General features: G+C 42.0%; 1 protein-coding gene and 1 long non-coding RNA gene across 2 annotated transcripts in view; one reads left to right on the top strand and one right to left on the bottom strand.

Annotated features, from left to right (window-relative positions):
• The window catches only part of KCTD1 (potassium channel tetramerization domain containing 1), a 190345-nt gene that overhangs the window by 99515 nt on the left and 63322 nt on the right, over positions 1-27508 (bottom strand). The gene's annotated exons all lie outside the window — the stretch shown is intronic.
• LOC139084525 (uncharacterized) lies at positions 16260-16909 on the top strand. Its single transcript, XR_011541968.1, has 2 exons — positions 16260-16385; positions 16694-16909. It is a non-coding gene; the product is annotated as an uncharacterized lncRNA (long non-coding RNA).

The raw sequence follows: 27508 nt of genomic DNA on the forward strand, positions 1-27508 counted from the left end.
ACTCCAGGATGGGGTGAACCTTCAGTGGGTCCATGTGGTCAACAGTTTCCCTTGTCGCTTTCTCGTAGTTCTCTTATTGCCATCTGCCACAGAAAAACGCATTACTTTATTCTTTATCCAACTCTGGGAAGTGGAGTTAGCTGTCAGAGTTTGAGGATGACCCTCACTGTCCATGTCTTTTTTGCCATCCAGATGGTAACACACGTGGAATACAGCTTTAAGTGGATGATCACTGAGATGCCCAGGAAAATGTGTGCTCTGGCTGTTGCTCCTAGTTCTGTGGCATTGTGAGGCCTTTTGTGCCTTAGTACCATGCTTTAGTGGCTCACGTGCTTTCTAAACTCACTATTAATTTAGCTTTCCTAGACTTGCTGGCTTTTAGATTTAAAGCCTGAGGCAGTTCGTGAACCTTTGAGTACCTCAGAATCAACCAGAATCACCTAGGGAACTTCTTTTAAAATGCAGAGTCTTTGGTGCCAACTCCAGAGATTCTGATTTCGTAGGTCCAGGACACAGCCCAAGAATGTACATTTTTAACACACAGCTCAGACAATTCTAATACTAATCTGACCATACTTTGAGGAACACGGTCTCAAAATCTAATATAATCTAGCAAGCAATAAAATAAAATCTCCTCTCTAGCAATGATTACTAAATAATTTGGGGGCCATGAAGCCATTTGAAAATTGTATGAGAGTTATGAAACCTCTGCCTCAGAAGATGCACACACACCACCAATTCTGCCTACCATTTCAGGGAGGATTGGGGTCCAGCTGCATTGTTAAAATGTTGTTACGTGGTCTCCAACGCCATTTTATACTTTTTCTCGCCTGGTCTAAAAGTCATTGTGGCTCCTTTCTTATTTTAGTTTCAAATCCAAACTCCCCCTAATCTTACCCAGTTTAATTTCCCAACATTCTTCATTGCGTCTCCCTAACAAGAGTCCAGCCCTCTGTGGGGGAGGACTCCAGAAAGCATAGCACTGGAAAGGGAGGAGCCATGGCTGGGAGTCCCCAGGACATTGATCCTCAAATTTGAGCGCGCATCCGAATCCTGTGGAGGGCTTGTCAAAACCCAGTGCTGGGCCCATCCCCAGTGGGTCTGATGCGGCAGGTCCCAGGTTGGGCCCAAGAATATGCAAGCTCCCAGGTGATGCTGATGCTGCTGCTTCCTGGGCCCCACTTTGAGAACCACTGGCCTGGAAGAAGGTAGATAAACATATCCAAAGGGAAGAATTGGCACAGGGAAGGAGGAAAGCTGGGGCTAGGAGTTGAGGTGGTGGAGCCTGGTAAGCCTGGCTGAGTCACTTAAGCAGGGCCCAGGGAAGGACTCTCGTATGATTCTCATGGCTGAGCCTATGATGGGAGGAGCTGTTAGGAAGCCCGAACCAGCCCAAACACGAGCTTCCTTTCCAACTGGGAAATTCCTCCTTCCCTCCCCTCTGCTGATCTAAATTGTCTTGTTTAAGGCCCAGCTTCAAATCTCACTTCTCCATGAAGCCTTCTCCCACCCTTGCAGCTAGAAGCAAACTGTCACAGCTTTTGATGCCTGTGGCCAGCCCCTTTCATCAGTGCCATCTACTGGAGCTCATACTGCCCTTTGGTTCTAAGTTGCAAGTTTTCAGGGTTGCATTTGGCTTTTCTTCCTTCTACCCTCACTGCTTGGAGTTTCTTCTCTTTGGGAAGCTTCAACAGTGATTCTCAAGGTTGGGTACACCTTAGAATCACCAGAGGGAGCTTTTAAAAAGTACCGATGCCACTGAATAATTTAAGGGAGGAATGTTAGCCTTCGCCACCCGACAAGAAACAGAGCAAATATGGCAACATTTTAAGAAGTGTTTCACATAGGTCATGTGTGTGTTCATTCTCTCTACTTCTGTGTATGCCGAACAGTTTTCCAGTGAAAACATACTTATCAATGCCAGGTTCCCCTCACCCCCCACCCCTGACTCATTAAAATAAAAACGCCTGCAGTCTGGTCTGAGATCCCTGAGAGCCCCTTGTACACTCTTGGGTTCTCTGTCTTCAAATTACTTCTTTTTATCCCTCTGTAGGCCTCTTCTAGACTGCACTGATTCTTGCCATTGAGTGCATGTTGGAATCACCTGGAAAACTTGCAAAAAATATCGATGCCTAGATCCTTTCCCTAGAGAATCTGATGGAATTGGCCTGGGCATGGGAATTTTTCAAAGCTCTCTCCAGGTGACTCGAATGTGCAGCTAAGATTGAGACCCACTGCCCTAGACTGGGAGACTCATTCATACATGTCTGTTCAGGGGAGCTTTTATAAAGTCTTGGGGTTCCTGGGTGATCTTCAAGTGGTCTGAGAACCCACAGAAATTGTATGCAAAATATTCTGTACATACAACTGTGTATTTTCCTAGGACAAGGACTCATAGCTTTCAGCAGAATCTAAAGGGATTTATGACAAAATAGTTTAAGAAACGTTCGTATGGATGTGGAGAAATAAGCACATGCATCCTCTGTTGCTGGAAGTATAAATTGGTACAGTGTTTCTACAGGACAATTCGGCAGTAGCTACCAGCAGGCAAAATGCTCATCCCTTTCAACCCAGTAATTCATTTCTAGGAATCTAGGCTGCACACAAAGAAAAACGTACAAGGATGTTCTTGAAGCATTGTTTGTACTAAAGAATCATTGGATACAATCTAACTCTAGAGGTGGATGGTGAGTAAGTAAATTGTGTCTCATCTATTCAACAGAATGCTAGCTATAGATACAAAGAATAACTTAGACTTGTAGGTACTGAGTGAAATGATCTCCAAGGCATTTTATTAAATGAGTAAAGAATATTAATGTAAAGTATAAGTTCATTTCTTGAAAACTAAACTAAAAAGATATATGCATAATTTACGAGTGTACCTAACAAGCCTAAAACCAAAATAATAATCTTCCTTCCACCCCTACCCTCCATTCTAGATGTTTCAGTTACACTGCCAGGCATACCCCAGACCTGTCTAAGTGTGTAAGAGATGCTGTCTAAGGGACGCTGCCTTGCTCACAGCCACTGATGAAGGGACAGATTTGTCAAGCCTGGTGTTCTATCACATGACCACCAGCCCTAACTGACGGGATCAAGGATGGGTCCCTGGACAACCAATCCCTAGGCTAGCTAGAAGCCTGGATTAAAACTCCTGAGCCAAACAGTTTCTGTTTCTAGGAAATATGATGAGAGTAAGAGTAAATCAGCCAGTAGGGAAGAGAAAGGGAGCAGAGACATTGAAGCAGCCCAGTCTTGCTTGTGGCATGAGCTCCTGCTGAGAGACCCCCAGCGCTGTTCTGTGTCCAGACTCCAGAGGCCAGAACCTCCTAGAATCCTGACCTTGGGTTTCAGTGAGATTCCACTTTCATTCTGGTCCCACTGCATCCCTACAGTTAATCAGCCATCACTTGAATTCCTCTTGCTTACATCCAAGAAATCCTAACTGCACCTTCACTCTCTACCCATGTCCAGCTCCCAAGTCTCAGACTCAGAGAAAGTCACTGAAATTCTTCCTCTATCCAAGATTGAAACCTTGACAATATGCCTTCCTCTGCTTCCTCCTTCATGCTCCTTCTCACCCTCCACTTCCACCAAAGCACCAAACCCTGCCAATTCGAACTCACCATTTCCTTTAAATCCATCTACTGTGTTTTCATCCAAGTGTAGATTAATTGTCTTTCCCTCTGGATTAGTTTGCTTGGGCTGCCATAACAAAATACCACAGACTGGGTGGATTAAACAACAGAAATTTATTTTCTTACAGTTCCGGAAGCTAGAAGTCCAAGATCAAGGTGCTGTCACGGTTGGTTTCTGGTGAGACCTCTCTTCCAGGCTTGTAGACGGCTGCCTTCCCTGTGTCCTCACATGGCTTCTTCCCTGTGTGTGTGTGGGGAGAGAGCGAGATCTCTGGTGTCTCTCTCTCTCCTTATAAGGACACACCAGTCTTACTGGATGAAGGCCCCACCCTCATGGCCTCGTTTAACCTAATCACCCCCTTAAAGACCCTATTTCCAAATACAGCCACATTGGGAGTTAGGGTTTCAACACATGAATTTGGGGGGGTGGCACAATTCAATTCATCACACCCTCCAAACCTGCTCCTCCTTCCTTATTTCCTCTCTCTGCAATGCACCCAAGCTAGGAACCCAGTAGTCACCTTCACTGTTCCCTCATGTTCACGTCAAATCTGACCCACTGCGCTCCTGCTCTGCAGTTCCAATGGCATCACTCTGACTCAGGCCACCTCCACTGCTCTGTGACTCAGGGAACAGAGAAGAAGCTGACACTGCGGTGGTGCCGCCCACGGAAGAGGGAGCTGCTCCACACATGTCCAGGCTCTGATTGGTTTCTGGTTCTTGGATGTCCATGGGATGCCTTCTTTATATCCATTAACTTGGCCTGTTTGTCTTTCTCTTACTTGAAACCCCACAAACCCAGACTAAAATGTGCTCCCTGCCTGCTCCTTTAGTGGCATCCACCATCCAACACCCACCCTACCCTCCAGCTACCAGAAGGTAATTGTTTTCCTTGCAATTACTTCTCTCTCATCCCGCGTTCTTTGGCTTGTACTCCCTGGGCCTGACATCCTCTTCCTCCCCTCGCTCAATAGCTGAACTCCCAGAGATCTTTTTGGAATGATTTCACATGTTGCCCCTCTTGGAAGCCTTCCCTGACTTCAGCAGGCTGGGGGTTCCCTTTCTCTATAGCGAGAGTAGAGTGTAGTGGTTAAGTGCTTGGGCTCTGGTGCCAACCAACTTGGATCCAAATCCTGGCTCTGCCGCTTACGTGTTGTGTGATCTTGGGGAAAATTCTTCACCTCTCTGTGTCTGTGTCTTTGTTTGCAGAAGGGGAGATTGTTGTGACGATTAGTGAGTTAATATGGAAAAGTGCTCAGAACAGCGCCTGGCAGCCTGTAACACTTAATGAATGCTAGCAATAATCATGACCCTGCACATACCCATGGCACCTTGCACTGAACTGTGGGCCTCCAGTTTCAGCTCAAGTCCTCTGAGGGACCTTCTCTGGCTCCCTATGCTTATGCTTCCTGGTGTTTTGGACAGACCCCCAGTTTTAGCAGTTGTGTGTATTATGATTGTTATTCTTTCCTTAACCAGACTCCTTGGCCTTCATTAAAAGAGAGGAGCTTAATTTTTTGTATTCACTTTGCCTAGCATGGGTACTGGCACACAGAAGATGTCCAGTCGATGTCTGTTGCATGTATTGTAATCATGAATTTACTTGTGTGTATCACGCATTAATCTGTGAGCTTCATCTTATTCTGTATATCCATCTTATTCCTTGTATGAGGAAGGGCAGGGTGGTGATAAGTTAGATGGAGCATGGACTCAGAGCCAGACAGCCTGCTTTAAATCCTTGCTGTGCCACTACCTAGCTGTGTAGCCTTGAGCAAGTCACTTTTCCAGTCTCATTCCAAATAACTTTCCACAGCCGCGCCTGGTCTCTAGCTCACTGCATTGTGCTTTATATCTGGACCATCAAGGCCCATCCATGTCCTGGGCCTTTGTGCATGCATTTCCCTCTTACACACCTGACACAGTCCTACTTATCTGCTAGGACCTAGCTCACATGAGCTAGAGGCTTACCTGAAGCCATCTCTGCTCTTTGTCCGGTGCTAATACTTCTGTATTATTTTATTATAATAATATCTCCACAGAGAAGCTCCAGTGTGCCTGTATGTGTGTGTATTTTTTAAGAAGAGTTTGGCAGGATCATAGAATATGTATATCTATTCAAAACAAAGCACAAGGAAACATCACAAAACATCAAAAGGAGGAGAAACTTGTGACTGTATCCTAGAATGATGTGATAATGTGAGCCAAAAAGTTAGACAGACTTTTCTTTAAAGAGTAGCTATTTGGGGAGTAGGTGAGAGGAAAGGAGGTGAAGAATTAATTAATATTGGTAAGATCCTTTGAAGATGAAGACTGCCAGGTGAGAGTGCTAAGTATCGGATTACTTTGTAATTAGGGATCCAGTCTGTTCCACATCGTCTCCATCTCTGGCAGAGTTTCACTTTATTATCGCAAACAATCAAATTCTTTCATTCATAACCTTACCCTTCATATGAATATGGTTCTGAGGGGACCCATCAAAGGGCTTGGCAGTCATCAGCTGAATCAGGTTGTCTTTATACATTGTGTTATGGAAATGAGATCTTTATCTTCCTTTCTGTTTTTAAAGTAGGAGGAAGCAATTCTCTCTGAGTATAAAGCAAGCCTTCCCAAAATATACTCTGGACCTTAGGTCTCTGAGAGATAGAGAAAGCCCAACAAGAATGCCCAAAGGTGTGTTAAAGAGTTCTTCATGGGGGCCGGCCTGGTGGCATAGTGGTTAAGTTTGCACACTCCACTCCGGTGGCCTGGTGTTCCTGGGTTTGGATCCTGGGCACAGAACTGCATACCACTCATCAAGCCATGCTGTAGCAGCGTCTGACATACAAAATAGAGGAAGATTGATACAGATGTTAGCTCAGGGCCGATCTTCCTCATCATAAAAAAAAAAAAGTTCTTCATGTCTACCTGCGAGAAATAAACTTACACTTCTTTTTTCACTAACTTTCATTTTGTGAGCATTGGTTTGATTCTTCTGAGTCCCTACTTACTTTTTTGAATAAATTAGACTGTCTTTAATTTGCTGCTTGGTGCTGGTGTGGGGGTGAGCATGCTTTGTTTCCAGAACTTCTTCGATGTGGGATGTTAAAGTGTTAGTGCCAATTTTTTTTTTTTCCTAAAGAAGATGGAAGAGTCAGGTTTAGTACTAAGGATTAACTCAGCAGTGGTTGCTAAACTCTTTGAAATCATTAGATGAAAGGCAAATTAGATCTGTACTAAGTATACATGTCATTTCTGTTTTGGTTATTATTGTGGGAATTTGCCATTCAAAGAGCATTTTATTACTGAATAATTTTCTCCCTGAATTTATGACATCTTCAGTTTTATTTAGGAAAAATATGTTTCTTTCACAAGTATCCTTTACTTTTCTTACCCAAGATAGCTTTCTATCTGAATAGAGTCTGAACCCTATGGCCTATAGTCTGTCTATTTCTTCACTCTATACCCAGTGCTAACACAAACCCAAGCACACAGTAGGGCCCAACAACCATTGGTTGCACCAAATTGAATCTAATGGCTTGCCATTTTGAAATGTGATCAAATAGCTGTAATTAAATATTGTTTCCTCTTCAATTAAGTCAACACAGGATTTTGGCATTTTTAACCATTTTTCTTCCTGAAATCCCAATTTCAAGGTTTCATGGTCTGTCCAAGTATCCTCACGCTGTATCTGTGGCTTGAATAGGGCAGGAGGAAGCCGATTCCATACGGCCAGCCATGTCTGCGTGGGCTCCGGCCCTGTGTTTTCTCTGGCTTCACTGCCTACCCCACCAGGTCCACACCTGCACTGCAGAGGCACCAGACCAGTTCTACCGAACGCCTGTTGGCTGGCCTGAAACAAACCAACAAAAGCTTGCCACTCTGGGTGCACTGCCAGACTTCGAGCCGGTTAACAATTCACCAAGAAGACAGCTCTGAAATTGCTCCTGCCTACAGAGGGTGAGGTGGGTATATATAGAGGTTTCCAACTTGATGAATCTGTTTGAGAAAATCTGAGTTTGCAGTTTAGGGAGAAAGCTTGTTCGGGGAGCTTCTGCACGAACATTCTGCTGGAGCCGTGTGTGTGCTGAAATCCACGAGCCCGGCACTTGGAGGTTCAACTTGACTCTACAGGCTCTGTGATCTCGTCCCAAAGTCACAGCCCACACAACTGGCATTTCCCCTGGTGGCTTGAGAACCTTAGATAAGAATCCCCAGGCTCTGTTTTGGAGGCAAGGTCTTGAAGGGACTAGGATGAGGTAGTGACGAAACCATCTGTTTCTTTACACTCAAGAATCTGTGCCCCTGTGTCCTCAGGCTGGTTCAGGCACCAGCTTTGAGGTTGGTGCCACAGAGGGCTGCTTCCTGAGCCAAAAGAACAAGGGAAGGTTTTCTGTGTTGCAGGATTCTCTTGGGGAGCTAGGGAAGAAGGGAAATGATTCTGAGGGTCTCCTGCAAACCGTCTCTGTCCCTCCCTGTGAAGTTCAAATGCTAATCAGGTTTCCCTTGGTACTAGTTGCCTAGTATTCCAAAAATTATTTCTTAAAGAGATGTATCCAAACAACATCAATGCCTCTTTTTTTTTTTTTTTTTTTTTGAGGAAGATTAACCCTGAGCTAACATCCATGCCCATCTTCCTCTACTCTATATGTAGGACACCTGCCACAGCATGGCTTGATAAGCAGCGTGTAGGTCTGCACCCGGGATCCAATCCAGCAAAGCCTGGGCAGCCAAAGTGGAAGATGTGGACTTAACTGCTGCTCCACCGGGCTGGCACGGAATGCTTCTGTTTTGTAGTACATCCCCCAGGACAGGGATTCGGATGGTTTCTGCTAATCTCTATGTTAGGATAAGAAATCTCCAGGCATTTCTCAATGTTTCAAGAAATGTGTTACTAATTCTAAAATGCTTAAATTGGAAAATTATTTAGTTACAAATTATATAACAACCACCCTGGAATCTATTTGCAATTCCAATGTGCTTTCTTGAGAGTATAGGGGCAGAGAAATTATTATAGCTCCAAAGGACGACCATCTTAGGGGTGGTGTGGGAATGAGAGGGAACTGCGGCGGATGTTCTAGAAACACAGCTCTAGTAAAACATCCACCACCGCAAAGAGGAATTGAAGACACACTTTTTAGATGGTGATTGTGATTTCTTCTAATCTATGTAAAAAAAGGTAGTGGTCTCTGTGTGTGACCCCGTCAGAAGAAAACCAACAATGAAATGACATATTTTCAGAAAAATATTGTTTATGAAATCAAAATTAAGACAATCAAGGGCTTACTTTCTTAAACGTTTGTAGGATTTTAAGTTAGGACATTTTAGATCCTTTTCTTCTCAGGCCCCTTGAAAATTCCTTCCCTACCCGTTTCCTCTCTACTTAATAAGGCATGATTAACAGATTCCATAAGGTGATGTTAAATGAAACCTGCAATACAGCAAAAATAGTGTAAGTGGAATTATCAAGGGAAAAGAGTGGAGAAGTTAACAAATACAAATAGGTGAGCTCATGCATTTTTTAGTGATTTTTTTCTTTCAACTTAAAAAAACTGAGGTAGGTAGGATGTAAAGGCAGTCATTTATGTAATTATTGCATCTAAAACTGTTACACTGTAGAATAATACCAGCAAAAAAATAGAGTGATTAACAGGATCCATTGAGAGCTTAATGAAGGCCAACACTCTCTTTGCACCCTATTAATTTGTAACTAATTTGCGGCTACTGATACACTTTTGAGACTGAGCTTTATAGAATCGAAGCCCCACAAACAGCCCTGATGTCTCCTTTGGCACTAACGTGACCCTTGTTGGTTCTGCTGAAAAATCTAGTTACATTTCAAATATATCTTCTTCGTGAAAATAAACAGTGTTCTTTTTCTTTCTTTTTGTTTTGGCATAAAAATTGGCTTGGATTGGGGACAAAGGAGAGGAATTACTGTTGAACATTTTAAAAAGGCAGTTAGCCTGTTAATTGATCCCACCTCCATTGCATAAGCAGCATTGCAGCACAGGACTGAGCTGAGGCACGTTTAGTCGTATGTACTTGACCTTTGTACGGTCAGTTAGAGTTTGCAAAGCACTTTCATATGTATTATCCTATCTAAACTTCACAACAAAGAATGAAGTGCTATTATTATTCCCCACTTGACAGATAAGAAAATGGAGAGCATTTAAACAATTTGCCCCCAAATTATTTAAGCCAGGTATTAAGATGCGAGGTCAAGAACTGAACCCAGTCCTTGGCGATCCCAAATGCTGTTTTCCTCCACTACCCTACAGCTACCACCTAAAAATTGTGGAACCCCCGAGGCTCTCAGACATCAGCTGAGTGCTTTGAGCAGAGCTTCACTCTGCAACTGATAAAAACCCACTCAGATCTCTCCCTTCCTGACAACTCACAGCTCAAATGTCATAGAAAAGAAACACTTCCTACCTCTCTCGCCTTTCTCCTGCGCCCCCGACAACATTCTTCTCTCCCATTCAGCCTGTCAGATTCTTCTGGCAAGGCATTCGGGACTCAAATCAGGGAGGAGGGGGGCACGTTGCCTTGACTCTCACGGCAATGACAACTCGACTGTTACATTAATTGTTGAGGGGGAAGTAGGGGCACAGATTCTTTGCAAAGAACAGACAATTCCCAACTCACCTCTGGTTATGAAATACCTCCTCTAACTTGATCTTAACCCTCTCCTGGCTCAGATCTGAAATCACCGATTAGAACTTAGTTTTAGACAGAGAGACACATAGCTTATAAAGTGATTCACTCCCAGATAATGACGAGTAATATATTGTCTGAGAAACAGAATTAATTAGATAGCGGCAGTCAGTTAACTGAAAGATCATGTAGTTTTGGCACCAAGGCCAACCAAAGTCATGTGCAAAACAAAATTATTGGGTAGCCAAGGGCCCAGGAGTAAGAACAGATAATCTGGATGCAAAAAGAACTTAACTTCTCTGCAACCAAAGATCCTTGACTACAATATTGAGAAAAGACCTACATTATATTGGTAAAATCATTACCCAACAATACCAATCAGGCTGTCCTCACATGCTAGGTAGTAAAGTGACTAAGTTCCAAAGAGAGTGAGCTAAATATACTTTGGAACAACCCAGAAGGGCTTCATGGAGGCGGGAGAGGGGGAACTTTGTGTTACTCTTCAGGAAGTATTAGCTTACGTTGTGGTAGATCTCATAATGGGGAGCGACACAGAGAAGGCTGTGTTCGGAGAATATTAATTTTGTAACAAGTGCGTGGAAACATTTGTAGGAGAAAGAGGCTTAAGAGAACCGGAGATGAGGTAGGGTAAAAATCTGAGAAACATTGCAAGGAATGGTTTCTAGAATTCATGATTGATTAAAAGGAATTCAGTGAAGACATCCTCCTCAGGGAACTGGGCTCTAGTTTGAGAGCTTCTCCTAATTTATTATGAGACCTCTGACATCAGGCAAATCATCTAGCCTTTCTGGGCTTAAGTTCCTTCCTCTGAAAACAGCTAAGTTGCCTTCTTTCTCTAATATGAAAGAATTTTATGATTCCAGTGATTCACACTTCTGGGACAGGGAAAACGTGCTTCAGTTGACTGAAATGAGGAAACTCAGAAAAAGGCTTCTCATAGGGGAAATTGCATAGCTCAATTCTGTCTGAGGATGCTCCAGTCATACTCTGAGTATAACTCCATTCTATCCTAGTATGCTCCAGTCTCACTAACATTATAACATATGACTCACTGACATTATTACTTTATAGAGATATAAAGTATATAGAGATATACTTTATATACTGGGATGCCCCAGTATACTCTGAGCTTCCTTCCTCTGTGGGGGTGGCCCAGTCATATATAGCTCCATTACTCTGTCGGATGTCTCAGTTATCCTCTGAGTATAACTCCATTATTCTGTGAAGATGCTTTCTGAGTATAACTCCATTACTCGGTGAAGATACTCTCTGAGTATAACGCCATTACTCTCTGAGTGTGCGCCAGGCACTTCCATGATTCTAAGGGTATTTTCACCAGATGAAATTTCCAAATTCTTCACTTCTATTGCTACTAATCATAAAATATTTTTACTGGTAAACATCCATTGCATCTGAAATTCCTCAGCTTTCTTTTACAGAATGTAAGAGCTCAACAGTAAATTTCCAAGTAATCACTGAATATGAACAAAATTCTTTCACTAGTTGGAGGGCAGGGATGGAGTGTCATTCATTGTTGCAATAACAGGAACCAGTGTTGTCCCTTGAACATATTAGGCCAGTAAAGACAATACATGTTGAATGAAGGAGTAATTAAATGAACGACAGAGTTTCAGTTCTTTAAACGTTGGGAAAACTGCTATAGCCTTAACAAAAAAGAGGAAAAATAATAAAGAATACTTTATGTTGTAGTTTTTTTTAAATGCCCACATCTGAGTGACTACTTCAAGGATAAAAAAGTTAGTATTATATATAGATATTCTGGAATCATGTATGGTGATTGTGCATATTAACTGGCCGTGATAATGTAACCCATTTCAAACAGATATTCCTTTTAAAAAAAAATCACAGGGTAGCAAAAGCTTTGCTAAAATGTACCTATATATATATAATGATCCATACTGCCTCTTTAAACAAAGGCATGAAGTGTTTGGTATAGTAGTCAAGAAGAAGAAATTAACTCACCCAGAGAGTTTACTCTGAATGCAAAATAGTAGATGGTACTTAATTCTGTATCCATTTTTAAAAATTGAACCTCATGCTAGTGGTAAGGTTTTGTATTCTTAGCTGACACCATTAAAGAATGACAAATGAGATTTCTCTCGGTGTGAGAACATTACCTTAGGTAATTCAAGGAAAGTGAAGTCACAGCCGTGGTACAAACCAGTGCATGGGTCAGATCACACCAAGTTCTTTTTATTGGTTTTGGGTGGTATTTTATTAGGGCCAGAGTTATCAGAAGGGCTAATGGCTGTCACATCAGGATGACTGTCACCGTATGGTGCTCCTGTTAGACCTGATTAGCGTGTGGGGTCACGATACCAGGCGAGGTGCTTGGTTGAGTCAGGAGTCAGGCACTGCAAAGTGGGATGTGGAATGATGTTCATGAGCCACTTGGGGTGGGGCTGCCAAACACTCCCGTTTTCTTCTCTTTAAAATGTCTTTCAATCAACCCACCGACAATCGTTTCTTCAGGAGTTGCCCAGCATGGCGGTGAACCCTGAGATACTTAATAAGGTAGACCAGAGTCTAGGTGAGGAGCTCCCACTTTTGTTGACTACAGTAAATTCAATTTCAAGGGTATTGTCGTGTTTCTTAGATCAGGTCAAACGAGTGTAGAAGTGGAAACAATGCTGGAAAAGCTCAAGTAAACAAAGGCCCTCCCCAAAATGGCTTGGGTTTGGAGGAAATGAGTTTATCTTAAATATATTACTAAGTTAAAGGTTGATTTTCGAAGATACAGACCATACAAATGTAATGTTAGCCAGTAATTCTAACCCTATCAGACTCAATGCCTCCTTCTTATAACACGTCTTGTAACTCCTCCTCACTGTCCTGCAATAAAATTCATAGATAATATAAGCTATCTACACATAGACTCAAAAATCATCATATTGTGAGTAGTACTGAGGTCGCCAAATTCATAGAGACAGAAAGGAGAATGATGGTTGCCAGGGGTTGGGGGAAGGAGGGAACGGGGAGTTATTGTTTAATGGGATCAGAGTTTCAGCTGTGCAAAATGAAAGGCATTCTATGAATGGATGGCGGTGATGGCTGCACAATGTGAATATACTTAATACCACTGAACCGTACACTTAAAAGTGGTTAAGATGGTAAATATGTTATGTGTATTTTATCACAATTTAGAAAAGTAATTATATTGACCTACTTGTAATATAAAAGAGAAATGAAGGGAAAGTAATTTATTTTCAAATAATATGAACAACAAAATGTTAATGCCTGGGCACGACTATGCTAGAGGACGTAAGGAGCTGGTTAGAAGCTGGCTATCTGTGGCCTCACCATGGATGTGAGCAATAAAAATGCGATCTGATGTGTATGTTTCCAGAGCAGTGATACTGAGGGTGGCATTTGCCAAAGAGTGAATGACTCCTGGCAAGTTCTGCACAAAACAAAGCACAGTTTTTTCTTGATGTATATGGTAGTTGCATTTTTTGGGGAAAATTCAGCGTATTTAGAATTGTGCAGAATATATATATTGTGTTTCTATGTAAAACAAGTTGGATTCTTAGAATATTATAAGGAGATTCTTCACGTATATATTGGTTTGTAAACGACACAGAACAAATCTTTGTGGTTTGAGAGTGTTCCTAGCACCACAGTATATCTCCCATCGCTGGCCCCTGCCCACTGAATACCAGCGGTACCCCATGGTCATTATGACAGCCAAAAGTCCCCCCGAATTTCATCATGCCCCTCCATCACACCCAAATGCTGACCATACTTTTTGCCCCAGATCCAATCATCCACTCATTGATTCTGTCTCAGAGTTCTCATTCCACTGTGATTTCCTCCTTCTTGGAGCTCAAAGTTCGCTTATCTTCTATCAATCATAATTAATAAATAATTAAATGGCTTTTAACCGTGTTGCCTAATTAACTGAAAAGCGAATAAGAGGGAAACTTAAGTAAACATGCTTTCTCCTATCTACTTTTATAAAAGCTGACAAATGAGTTGATATCAGATATTAGTTCTAAACATTAACCCTTGGTGCATGTTGTCATGGGACCCCTCACCACTGCCCTTCAGGCAAGCGCAGTGTCTGAAATGCCTCCAGTCATTTAAGGAAGATTGACTCACAGGCAAAATGGGTCCGAGTTAACACGCACTGTGACTGAGGTCTTTTCACTAAAAAATTCATAATTCTCAAGAATGCAAGTGCTGTGACGACAGGCCTTCTGCATTCTCACATTTCTCACAGCACCTCTCATGTAGCCGTGAGCACAGAAGGCACTCCATAAATATCTGTTGAGGGGCCGGCCTAGTGGCACAGTGGTTAAGTGTGCACATTCCACTTCAGCAGCCCGGGGTTCACTGGTCTGGATCCCGGGTTGCAGACATGGCAGCGCTTGTCAAGCCATTCTGTGGTAGGCTTCCCACATATAAAGTAGAGGAAGATAGGCTTGGATGTTGGCTCAGGGCCAGTCTTCCTCAGCAAAAAAGAGGAGGATTGGCAGCAGATGTTAGCTCAGGGCTAACCTTCCTCAAAAATGAATGAATAAATAAATAAATTAATAAATATCTGTTGAAATGAACTGAATTTGTCCATGTAAGATAGTTATAGTAACTATCAATATTAAATCAATGAAAATACCCTAGCTTCAGTCCCACCAGATAGATAGGATTTTAATGTGCTATATTTCACTTTGGAGAATGTCATCATTTCACAGTCAAGGAAGACACACGTGAGTCAGTCACAGTGAAGATCAAAACTCTTCACGGCAGTTATTTGCCCAGTGATTTCGTTGTAGATAAAATGAAGTAACCTGAAATCTGCAGAGTAATTATGTCAGATAGCCTTGCGTCATCATTTATTCATTCCCAGGATAAAACTGTTTCTCCTGGGCCCTACAAGAAACAAGTTTGGCTAAGGCAAGCAACCCCCAATTATAGTGATATCTTTGCTGTGGAAAAAAAAAATAAACGTGTAATTAAATTTTGCAGGTGCAACAATCCTGCCACTGCGACCCATGGAGAAAACGTGTGAAATTATCCTGAGCAATTTTCTCTAGTGCAATTTGGAAATTAGCCCACCTGGAGACATAAACCCACAATTTCCTCTGCCATTGTCTTATCATGTTTATCTTGTCTTAAATGCTGACTCCTGTTGCAAAAAGAAACAGGTTGGAACAGTGAAATCTCAGCAACAGAGCAGGATATTTCAGAAGTTTGAATTCCAGGCCCATTGACTTTCATGGTGGCTTTAAAGACCATAACAACCAACCGAAAATCCTGCAGGGCATAACTAACCTGCCAGAAAATCATCGCCGAGTCGCGGCAACTTGGATACACGTGCAGACTTGCCATGCTGAGCGCCCCGCCCGCGCCCGCCTGCAACCGCGTGTGGCGTCTCCCGAGGAACACAGTGGGCGCGCGACCACGGCCCGAGGCACAAAGCTGACTCCAAATTCTGTGACCCCCTGAACAGAGCCATTTTTAGCTTTCCTCTCCGTCTCTTCAGTGGTGGAGGGAGGGGCCTGATCTCGACACCAGAACAAAGAGACAAGCCAGCAATGGCGTGATCTGTTTTGTTTCTGCAAGTCCTGGTCTGCTCCCTATTTGGGGAAATGGCTATCCTAGCCTCAGGCTGGCCATCTGTAAAAGCAGAGTCTTTTCTGGCACAAGTGCTCTCGGCTCCTCAAAGGGAAGACTGCTGAACCATTATTCAAATATTTGTACATCTTTTAGGCTGTGCTGATCATACTTCATTGTGCTCCCCAAATTTCTCAGGCAGTTTGGGTCACTTGCAAACTTGAGAAGGTTGTCTTCCTTCCTCCTCAGACCTCCCCAAAGCCTCATTCAGCATACTTATCTTTTGATTACTGGAGCTCCTGAAACAGAGCCAAGGGTTGAGGCTCTGGTGTCAGCCACGGCAATATTTGGTGTCACTTTGTTGTTAGCATGGCTTCTTGCTTTTATTTCATACAAATACAAGCACTTATAAATATCTAGAGAAGTATACGCTCCATAGCACCCTACCCTCATAAAGCTGTCCTGCATTTGGACATCATCACATTCAGGAGGTCTTACAACACCGTCCCACCCACCTCATGAGTAAGCGTCCCTTTGAGACCCTTCTCCAGCATTCTGTACCGAAAACTATCACTTTATCACCCTGTATTGTAATTGTATGTTTATTATCTGTTTAGCCATTTGACTATGAATTCCTTGAAGGCAGAGATTGTATTATTCGTTGCCCTTTGACCTGTGATGAGTAGAATGCATAGCCCACGGTGGGGATTCAGTACATGCTAAAAGGATGAATGGATACATATGACTGTAGACCTACATTAAGATTTTTATGTATTTTTGCCATTCTCTTGATTTCTTTAATTTATTAGTTCTTATGAATTGTTTTTCAGCTTTCAAGAGTTAGAGAGCCTCCTGGTAACCATTTCCAATAATTCAGAAGTACACCAAGAGGAAACGATGAATCTCCTTTCATCCTTCCCCACCAACCCAACTCCGTTCCTCCAGAGGAAACCACTGTTAAAGCCTTTTCTTTGCATTTATAAACTTATATTTAATATACCAACAAAAATATTTCTAAAAATACAACAGGGTTATATTTTATAGCATTCTGGGTCTTGCTTTTTTTTCTACGTAATATATAAAAGCTCTCATTTTTGTTTATTTATAAGCTCAGAATATTTATTTGTTCAAGTATTCATTTTCTTATTTATTCATTATAAAAATGTCCAATACACTTCGAAAAATCAAAGTGTGGAAGGTATAAAATGAAAAGTAAAGCGGTCTCTGGCTGTTGCACTCTTGGCCATTCACACTTCAGAGGTAGACAAACACTTGTAATTGTGCCTACTTTTACTACTTTTGGTGGTTACTCCAGCAACTCCAAATTACTTCTTGATTTCTCAACATTAGATAGTATCTATCAACTCCTCGATAAGAAAGTTGAACAATTTAGTGCATTTACTCCACTCCCCACCGCCCCCCCCCCCATTTTCTTTCTGTTGTTGTGTTTAGTTATTCTAGTGATTGCACTGATAAGCTATCTTGCTCTGTAAACTTTAGCCTGCACCTTCAGGTACCCTGCTGTGTGCTTTTGGCATGTAAGATCATCAACATTCCCCTCCCCACCCCACTCCTGCAAATTCCTCCCAGGTACACCATCACTGTCAATGTCTATGATCTTTACATCGGGGCTCTAGCAGTTTCCATTTCTCATGTGCAACGCCTCTGTTTTTGGCGTCCAGAACTTAGATGAGATTTCTTGTCTGTTAATACCATCTTGTTGTTAGGTTGTTATGAATTAGTTCTTTTTAGGATATCATTTTTTTAAGATTTTATTCTTCCTTTTTTCCCCCAAAGCCCCCCGGTACATAGTTGTGTATTTTTAGTTGTGGGTCCTTCCAGTTGTGGCATGTGGGACGCAGCCCCAGCATGGCCCAATGAGCGGTGCCACGTCTGCACCCAGGATCCAAACTGGTGAAACCCTGGGCCGCTGCAGCGGAGTGGGTGAACTCAACCACTTGGCCACGGGGCCGGCCTCTAGGATATCTTTTTATTATCTCGATGGGGTTTGGGGAAATAGGAGAGAGAAATACTTAGCCTGTCATCTTGAACTGGGTTCTTCTGCTTCTTTTCAAAGTGATGATTTCTTTCAGGTAAGTTCACTAGCATTTCTTAATTCTGAGCACCCATAAGTACAGCTGTATCTGTGGTTTGAATTGTGTTAAAAGAAATTAAGGATTTGGGAAGATGTCAATCAAGATTACTATTTCTAGGCCATCACTGTAGCTCACTTTAGTTTTTCCTATTTACCCATCTCTACTTTACTTCCTGATAAGCACTAACAGCAAAGTTCTTCAATAAATAATGATGTATTTTTGCTTTCCCAAAAGTCACTTTTACAAACTTTGGTAGCTTGATATTGTTTATAAAAGACCTGAACTGACTTTAATGAGAATATATTTACACTAAAATTAAAACTGTATCAAGGAATTCAAATTGCTTGTATCATAGACTATTGTCACCATTTGTGCTTATGCCCTATCTTCCCAAACAGATAGTAAACTCTTTGAAAAATTACAGAGAGCTTCTGAGCCTGCATCTTATTATTATTTTTTTTTCCTACCTAGCAACATGCATGTCATGTAGTTGGTGTTCGAATAGGTTTGCTGAACTTAACTGAACTGACCTTGGCAGTTGCTTCTCTATTGCAGACTTCTGGGCTCCATGCCATGGGAATAGCATGACTTTACCCAATTCTTCCCTAGGTCACTGTATATGAGCTCTTGAAATGCCTGAGAAGCTCCCCTTTAATCATAATTACACATGTCTTCTCCTCCCCTTCTTGGTATGCCAATATTAAATGCAACAGGGAAACTGATTTCAATTACACTGCATGCCTTACCCTTCCAGTTCATCAAATTACACACACATCACTTCCGTGGAGGTTATCCAGTATAATTCTTAGTACTGGGGAGCATGAACAGGGTGCCAATTACTTAAGAAGTGCTCATTAAGAATTAGAAAGCAAATATAATTACCACATGCCAATTGCATAGGAAATAAGAATGCTTTTCAACAAAGCCAGGCTTATTTTACGTGTCCCATATAGTTCTCACAGGATCTGTTCTTACCTGGTTTTTTTTTTTTACTCCACCAAATACTGAATACATATGGAAGACAAAGACTAAAGAAGTAGGAAATATACTAGACAGCAAACTCCTTATTTGTCTTACCGCATTGTATCTCCAGGAACCTAGCCGTGCACACCGGTGCTCAAAATAGACTTATTGGATCTTTGTAATACTTATAGTAGAAAGGAAGTTAATTTTTTACGGTGTGGGCTTTTTCTTGCTGTCACAAAAAAAGCATCCAAAGGTCTGAATGGGCTAGGTGGGTATTTAAATTTACAAAAAGTTTTAGAGCTGGAAAGTACTTTAGTGATTAATAATCTACCTCCTCCCCACGACCAATTTCACAATGGAAGTAAATAAGGCTCACTGTGACAATGTAACCACAAGGCCAAAGAGACCCTTCGCAGGGTTTATGCCCTACAATTTCCACTTGGTTGTAATCACTCTCTGAGCAAATACCTCATCAAATACTCCTTTTGTATCTGCCCGGAATCTCACCCATATTTACCCCCCGGTTAGTGTCCAAAAATGTTGTCTTACACACTTGGCAATGGCAGCATATTTGGTGTTTGGTAATTGTTTTATTTTGTGCGTGACCTTGGAACTAGTTAAATTAGACAACTATTTTGTAGATGACTATAGAGAAAACAAAACACTACATGTTTTCAATAACTGTTGTCTGGAGTGTTCAATCTGATTTAGATAAAGTTCACTTAGGGTTTTCTGTACTGCTTCCTTTATGAAGTTTAATTTTCTTCTTAAAATTTAGTTGTAAATATAAATTTTGCAGAGAAATATTTTGGGAAAAAAGTCAGATTTTTCAGAAATTACATGCAAAAACCAGAAGTTATTTCCCATCATCACGATTTCATATTCCCATTCCTTATTAGCATGCAGAAATATTCAGGAATGATGAAATAGTCCAGAAATGGCCAAACCAGAGCCTGAGAACAATAGATAGGTAAGTGCCTGAGTACTTTGTTTTTGATTGTTAAGCTGGAAGGAGAAAAGCAAACCAATTTCTCTTTGAACCAGCCAGAGAAATTGGTTTAGATTTCTCATTCCAGCTTAACAGTCAAAAACAAAGTACTTAGGTCCCACCTATTGTTCTCAGGCTCTGGTTTGGCCATTTCTGGACTGTTTCATCATTGGTCCTTAGAACTCTGGACGTGAGAAGGAGCCTTGTATATCCTTTGAATCATGGAGGAAGTTTAGGACAATGAACAAAATGTGAGCTGCCCCCATATTTGCTGCTTCTGTATCTATCCAGCTGTGTAGAGATGTTGGCCAACAGTAACCCAGTCCTCATTGATTCTTTCTGAAGCAGGTAAGTTCTATTTGTAGTAAGACTTTCTACGTTTATGAGAGTTCAGGCTCCACCTGCTAATGCCAAGTGGGTGACTTGTGAAAAGAATTGATTCATTCAGTCAACAAATATCTATTGAGCACCCACCACATGCCAAGCCCATTTCTAGGCTCTGGGAACAGTGGGTAGGGCAGGCAAAGTTCCTGCTCCCATTCTTGTGGGTGAGGCAAACAAGAAACACTTGAATATATAATGTAATGTCAGGGGTCCTGAATGCAGTGAGGAAAAACACATCAAGGTTAGTGGACGGAGTGATGAGCCAAAGGCGGGTGGGGAGGGCAGGGCTTGCTGCTGGTAAGGGAGCAGCCCTGAGATGCCCAGAGCCTGGAGGGCTCAATGAACTGTGATTCCGGAGTGAACCAGGTCCCTTAATCCTTCAGGACACACTGCGATAACCACCACTGCGGGACAAGCGGCAGCTGGGGGCTGGCCTTTGTTTTCTGCAGTTGAGGATTTATTACGATTTATTATGATTATTATTACAGTCCTGTATCCCTGAACGATGGGGATACATTCTGAGAAATGTGTTGTAAGCAATGTTGTTGCTGTGTGAACATTATAGTGTGTACTGAAGGGGGACAAAATTTGCCACCCCAAAATGTGTCTGTTTAACACGATGATTATTTTACGCTGGTTATTTTTAAGAAACAAAAGACTCACAAAGTTTTTCTTGTTATCTCACCCTTAACTGCTTAAAAGAATTCAGATAAAAAAATCTGTCTCAGAGAGCTATCACCTTAGCATAACATGAACTAGGCGGGAGACAGGGGGGAACCTAGAGAAGCCTGTTTGCTGGGCTCCCCTCCGTGTTCTTCTGTTTCTGTGTGGCCAAACACCTGTTTTCCGCACATTTGCTTCTCTCACCTACCTGTGAATCCCCTTCCTTCCCTTTGAAGTCCCTGACTCTCCCCACCCCCAACATCTTCTTTTGTCTTTAGCTGAGGATGGTATTTTTTAAAAAATAATTTTGAGGTCGTTTGGTTTATAACATTGTGTAATTTCAGGTGTACATTGTTATATATCAGTTTCTGTATAGACTTCATCATGCTCACCGCCAACAGTCTAGCCTTTATCTGTCACCATACTTATGTGCCCCTTTTACCCTCCTCCCACCCCCTTCCTCTCTGGTAACCACTAATCTGTTCTCTCTGTCCACGTGTTTGTTTATCTTCCACATATGAGTGAAATCATATGGTGTTTGTCTTTCTCTATCTGGCTTATTTTTTTTTTTTTTTTTTAAAGATTTTATTTTTTCCTTTTTCTCCCCAAAGCCCCCCAGTACATAGTTGTGTATTCTTCGTTGTGGGTTCTTCTAGTTGTGGCATGTGGGACGCTGCCTCAGCGTGGTCTGACGAGCAGTGCCATGTCCGCGCCCAGGATTCGAACTGATGAAACACTGGGCCGCCTGCAGCGGAGCGCACGAACTTAACGGCTCGGCCACGGGGCCAGCCCCTCTATCTGGCTTATTTTGCTTAACATAATACTGAAGATGGTATTTAAGGTGAGGGTTTCAGCCATTTTGGTGAGTTACTTGGTTTTCCTGGGTTTCTCCCATGGATACATATTATTAAACTTTTGCTTGTTTTTCTTCTGTGATTCTGTCTCATGTCGATTGAATTCTTAGACTAGCCAGAAGAACCTAGAAGGGTAGAGAAAAATTTCTTCCTCCCCTACAGTACTTACACAAACTTAGATGGTATAGCCACACCTACTACACACCTAGGCTATATGGTACTAATCTTATGGGACCACCATTGTAAATGTGGTCCGTTGTTGATCAAAACGTTGTTATGTGGTGCATGACTATACTATAACGATTGTTATCACTGTTGTTGGCCTTGGCAATAAAGTTCCTGTGATTTTCTAATCTGATTCTAAAAGAGGCCACTGAAACTGATAGCTCAGAGGACATCTGGGAGGCAATGCAGCCGAACAGTTCAGAGCAGAGGTCATTGAACTATGGCCTGCATGCCAAAGCCAGCCCACTATATGTTTTTATGTTTGTTTTATATGGCCATGGGCTAAGCATTTTTCTTTACACTTTTAAAAGGCTGTGAAAAAAATATATATATAATAGTTATTGACGTGCGAATTATGTGAAATTCAAATTTCAGTGTTCATAAATAAAGTTTTATTGGAATATGGTCATGCTATTTTTTAAGTATTGTGTATGACTGCTTTCATGCTACAACAGCAGAGTTGAATGTTGTGACAACACTGTATGGCCTATGAAGCTTAAAATATTTGTCCCTACAAGAGAAAATATGCTGACCTCTGGTTAAGAATATGGGCTCAGGGGCCAGCCCAGTGACCTGGTGGTTAAGTTTGTGTGCTTCACTTTGGCAGCCTGGGGTTTGCAGGTTCAGATGCCAGGCGTGGACCTACACACTGCTCATCAAGCCATGCTGTGGCAGCATCTCACATGCAAAAAATAGAGGAAGATTGGCACAGATGTTAGCTCAGGGACAATCTTCCTCAAGCAAACAGAGGAAGATTTGCAATAGATGTTAGCTCAGGGCCAATCTCCTTCACACACACACACACACAAGAATACGGACTCAACAAGGAACTGGCTGTGACATTGATAGTACAGTTGGCCCTCCCTGTAGGTGGGTTCTGCATCCAAGGGTTCAACTAACTGTAGTGAGAAAGGCCTACAATGGTGGTGTTTGTACTGCACGTGTACAGACATTTTTCTTGTCATTATTTCCTCAACAATACAGTATAACAACTATTTACACAGCATATACATTGTATTAGGTATTATAAGTAATCTAGAGATGATTTAAAGTATATGGGAGGATGTGCGTAGGTTTATATGCCTTTTTATATGAGGGACTTGAGCATCCTCAGATTTTGGCATCCGTGGGGGGTCCTGAACTAATCCCCCGTGGATACTGAGGGACGACTGTATATGCTGAAAATATTATAACCATGAAGAAGAATTAGGTAATTATATATTGCCACAGGAGGATGTCTGTGATGTGTTAAATAAACAAAAACAATTTGAATGCAATACATTTGGCTGCTCCCTGTGATAGAAGCTCCATGAGTGCCCTTTTGGTTTGTTTTGTTCACCTGTTGCCTCCTCAGTACCTAGAAACTTGTGACCCATAGTACACTCTCAGTAAATAGTTGTTGAATGAATAAATCAATGAATGTAACAAAACATCTAGGGAGCTATAAAATGAAAGATTTATAAATTTGGCTACATAAAAACTTAAAAAATAAAACATTTAATTTTTGCATGACAGGAACACCAGGAATAAAGTCAACAGACTAAAGATAAACCTCAAAAAAAGCACCAAGTCTATTCTTTAATGAGCTCCTCAAATCAACAAGAAGACAAACAACAACCCAACAGAAAAGTGGATAAAGGATATCAACAGGCAATTCCCAGAAAAGGAAACTGCAAGTGGCTCTTAAACCTCTGAAAAGATCATTAAGCTACTTACAAGAGAAAAGCGAATTAAACTAAATGAGATACTATTTTTCCACCTCTCAGTTAATGAGGACGCATTGTTCTAGTGAAATTGTAAATTGGCAAAACTTTCTAGGGAGTACAATTTGACAATATCTAGCCAGAATCTAGAGTGCATGCACTCTTTTTTTTTTTTTTTTTTTTTTAAGATTTTATTTTTCCTTTTTCTCCCCAAAGCCCCCTGGTACATAGTTGTATATTGTTAGTTGTGGGTCCTTCTAGTTGTGGCATGTGGGATGCCACCTCAGCACAGCTTGATGTCCAAGCCTAGGATCCAAACTGGTGAAACCCTCGGCCACCGAAGTGGACCACATGAACTTATTCACTTGGCCACAGGGCCAGCCCAAGAGTGCATGCGCTCTTTGACCTAGTGATTCTAATGCTAGAAAGTCATCCTGTAGAAATAGTCACATCTGAAATGATATGATCACACATTTACTTTGGCATTGTTTTCAATCCTAAAATACTGGAAATGTGGGCTGGCCCGGTGGCACAGTGGTTAAGTTCGCATGTTCTGCTTCAGCGGCCAGGGGTTCCCCGGTTGGGGTCCCAGGTGCAGACATGGCACCACTTGGGAAGCCATGCTGTGGTAGGCATCCCACATGTAAAGTAGAGGAAAATGGACATGGATGTTGGCTCAGGGCCAGTCTTCCTCAGAACAAAGAGGAGGATTGGCAGCAGATGTTAGCTCAGGGCTAATCTTCCTCAAAAAAAAAAGAAAGAAAAAAAGATTTATATGAAGTTTCTTGCATAGACTATCTAAAGAAAAGTACAGAAGAAAGTGGTAACAGTGGTTGCCTTTGAAAAGGGGAACTCTTCGGCTGGGGAACAGGAAGGAAGAGAGCCTCACTTTTACTTCATGCCTTTTGGTCCTTTTAGTATCATACTTAATAAATATACTTAACATTGAAATGTGAATTATATGAGCTTAATATAGATATATATATTTTAAGGAAGATCGGCCCTGAGCTAACATCTGTGCCAATCCTCCTCTAGTATTTTGTATGTGAGACGCCCACCACAGCATGGCTTGATGAGCAGTGTGTAGGTCCCCACCCAGGATCTGAAACCACAAACCCCGGGCCACCAAAACAGAGCGTGCAAACTTAACCACTATGCTACCAGGCTGGCTCCTATATGAACTTAGTTTTGAAAAAATGCCAAACATACATAGAAAAATCTGAAAGAATATATACAATTAACATTATAGGGAACTTTCACTTTTTGTTTTTTTTTGAGGAAGATTAGCCCTGAGCTAACGTCTGTCGCCAATCCTCCTCTTTTTGCTGAGGAAGACTGGCCCTGAGCTAACATCTGTGCCCATCTTCCTCTACTTTCTATGTGGGACGCCTGCCACAGCATGGCTTGACAAGTGGTGCCATGTCCACACCTGGGATCCGAACCAGCGAACCCCAAGCCGCTGAAGTGGAACGTGCGAACTTAACCGCTGCGCCACCAGGCTGGCCCCAGAACTTTCACTTTTAAATTATGTATTTCTATGTTTAATAGTGGATAGATAGTAATAAAAAATAAGCCATAATGAAGATATAAGAGAGTAAAAGTGAACATGGGCTTCTATTTCTTTATTCAGAGCATAGGATTTACTCTAATACCTACTACAACCACCAAATCATCTAAAATAGGTAATTTGGCTCCATATGCAACTTTATTTTATGCTAACAGACGCTATCTGATATACTCTACTTTACCTTAAAGGGATTCAAAGGCTCTGGCCATAGAGAATTTGAATTAAAATTGATAGAAGGTTCTTTCATCGGATCCTGTCACCGTCTACATCTTTAGCACAGCGAAGATACAGTTAGGTCAGTGGTCAGCCATGTCAGCTATCATTGTGATTACATGACATTTTCTGAACAGTTGTTTTAGGAAATTTGAAGACATCCTTTCTGTTTAAGAAAAGTTTTTAAGAAATGACTTCTCAGACTTTCAAAATACAAATCTGCTCCTAAGGTCCCTGGGAAGAGTGTGGTCATCTTAGTCTCGGTGTCTACTTTCTTTCTGCACAGGACAGCCGCCCAGTTTCCTCCACATGTTGTTCTTTCACATCCTCAAGTTAACATCCGTCCAAAGCTCCAGGGACAAGTTCTACACAGTGGCCTCTCTGTATTTTCCAGATGCCACTTGGGTTTGGTGCTGGCCCACAAGGTTTCGCTTAACTTGAGGTCATTCTGGTCTGGAAGACCAGGATTTTGAGGCAGTATTGGGACTGGAGTGGGAGTGATGATGGGCCCAGTGTTCTGGCAAGATCCTGGACAGAAATTTCTTAGAGTGCGTCTACCTATGTTCTCCAGGACAATAGCACCAGCTTTGAAATGTGGCTAGCACAGATGGAACTGTGCTGTGAGTATAAAATGTATAGTACTGGATTTTGAAGACTTAAGACCAAAAAAAAAAAAAAAAGAGTAAAACATTTCATTAATAATGTTTTAGATTGAGTACATGTTGAAAAAGAATATTTTGGATATAGTGGGTTAAATAAAATGTATTAATAAAATTAATTGCATCTGTTTCTTTTTCCTTTTTTCATGTGGCCACTGGAAAATTAAAAATTGCATGTGTGGCTTATGTTATGTTCCTATTGGATGGCACTATGTTAGAGGGTTAGTCCTTATGGACTCAGTCAGTCAGTCAGTCACTCAACAATTATTTATAAGCAGATGCTTATGCACGAGGCATTGTGCTGGGCCAGGAGATACCATGAGGAATAGGGCATAGTCCCTGCCTTCAAGGAGCTTTCACGTTAGTGCAAAAGGAAGATGAGGAGTGCAATGAGGCAGTTAGTCACATGATGTTTGGAAGAGCTTGGGAGGGACTCCTGACTCAGTGCCCTGGGTGGGGTGTGGTGATGGAGGCTGGGGAGGGAAGGTTCCCTGGAGTAGATGAGATATGAGGCGAATGCTGAGAAATTGGCAGGAGTTAACCAGATTGGGCAAAGGAGGATTGTGGGTGAAGGTGTTGCGGGCGTGGGTAACCACAGGCGCAAGCATGGGAAACGGAGAGAAGATGGCTTCCTTTAGGAGCAGCAGTGGCCCAGCTGGAGTTTGGGAGTGAAAAGAAGTGACTGTGGAAGGGGCAGGCTGGTTCAAATCACCAGGAACCCTCTTCCTTCCAGATGTTTCCTGCTACTGACTCTGGGTGACACCTCTTGAATATTCTGGACTATACTTACTGTGGTCTGATTCTGCCCCTCCATGCTAGGCTGGAGGACTGCCTTAGGGAGCCAAAGAGAAAGGTGCATTTAGTGGGACTCCTGGCTTCCCTGTGCAGCCAGCCCTACCATCAGCTGCAAGATCTGTTCTGTGTTCACGTTGATTACTGGCATGCTTTTGGTAACCAATACATTTTAGCAAATACGTTTTCAACTATGGTAAGACCAGTATCCATATCGATAACTTATTTAAGGCCGAGTTTACTATCCAATGGAATTCTTTACCTGTACAAAGAATTAAATGTTTGACCAGGGCAGTGCAATAAATGCTGCAGCCAGAAATGTTTGCTCTGCTATTTAATGAGTGACCTTCAACAAGACAGCTGACACGCTCCGGCCTCTGTTCATGTGTTAATAAGGGATTTCAACTCAGTAATCTCTATTTTCTCTTCAGTTTTAGCTTTCACAGAGCCTGGTAAATGGCATGCACACTAATAAGGAATTATCGAATCAAGAAAAGTCTGGGTACAATGGCAAGAAGGCAAAAATGGGATTTCA

The sequence above is a fragment of the Equus przewalskii genome, chromosome 7, assembly GCF_037783145.1.
Source record: "Equus przewalskii isolate Varuska chromosome 7, EquPr2, whole genome shotgun sequence".
Taxonomy (NCBI): domain Eukaryota; kingdom Metazoa; phylum Chordata; class Mammalia; order Perissodactyla; family Equidae; genus Equus; species Equus przewalskii.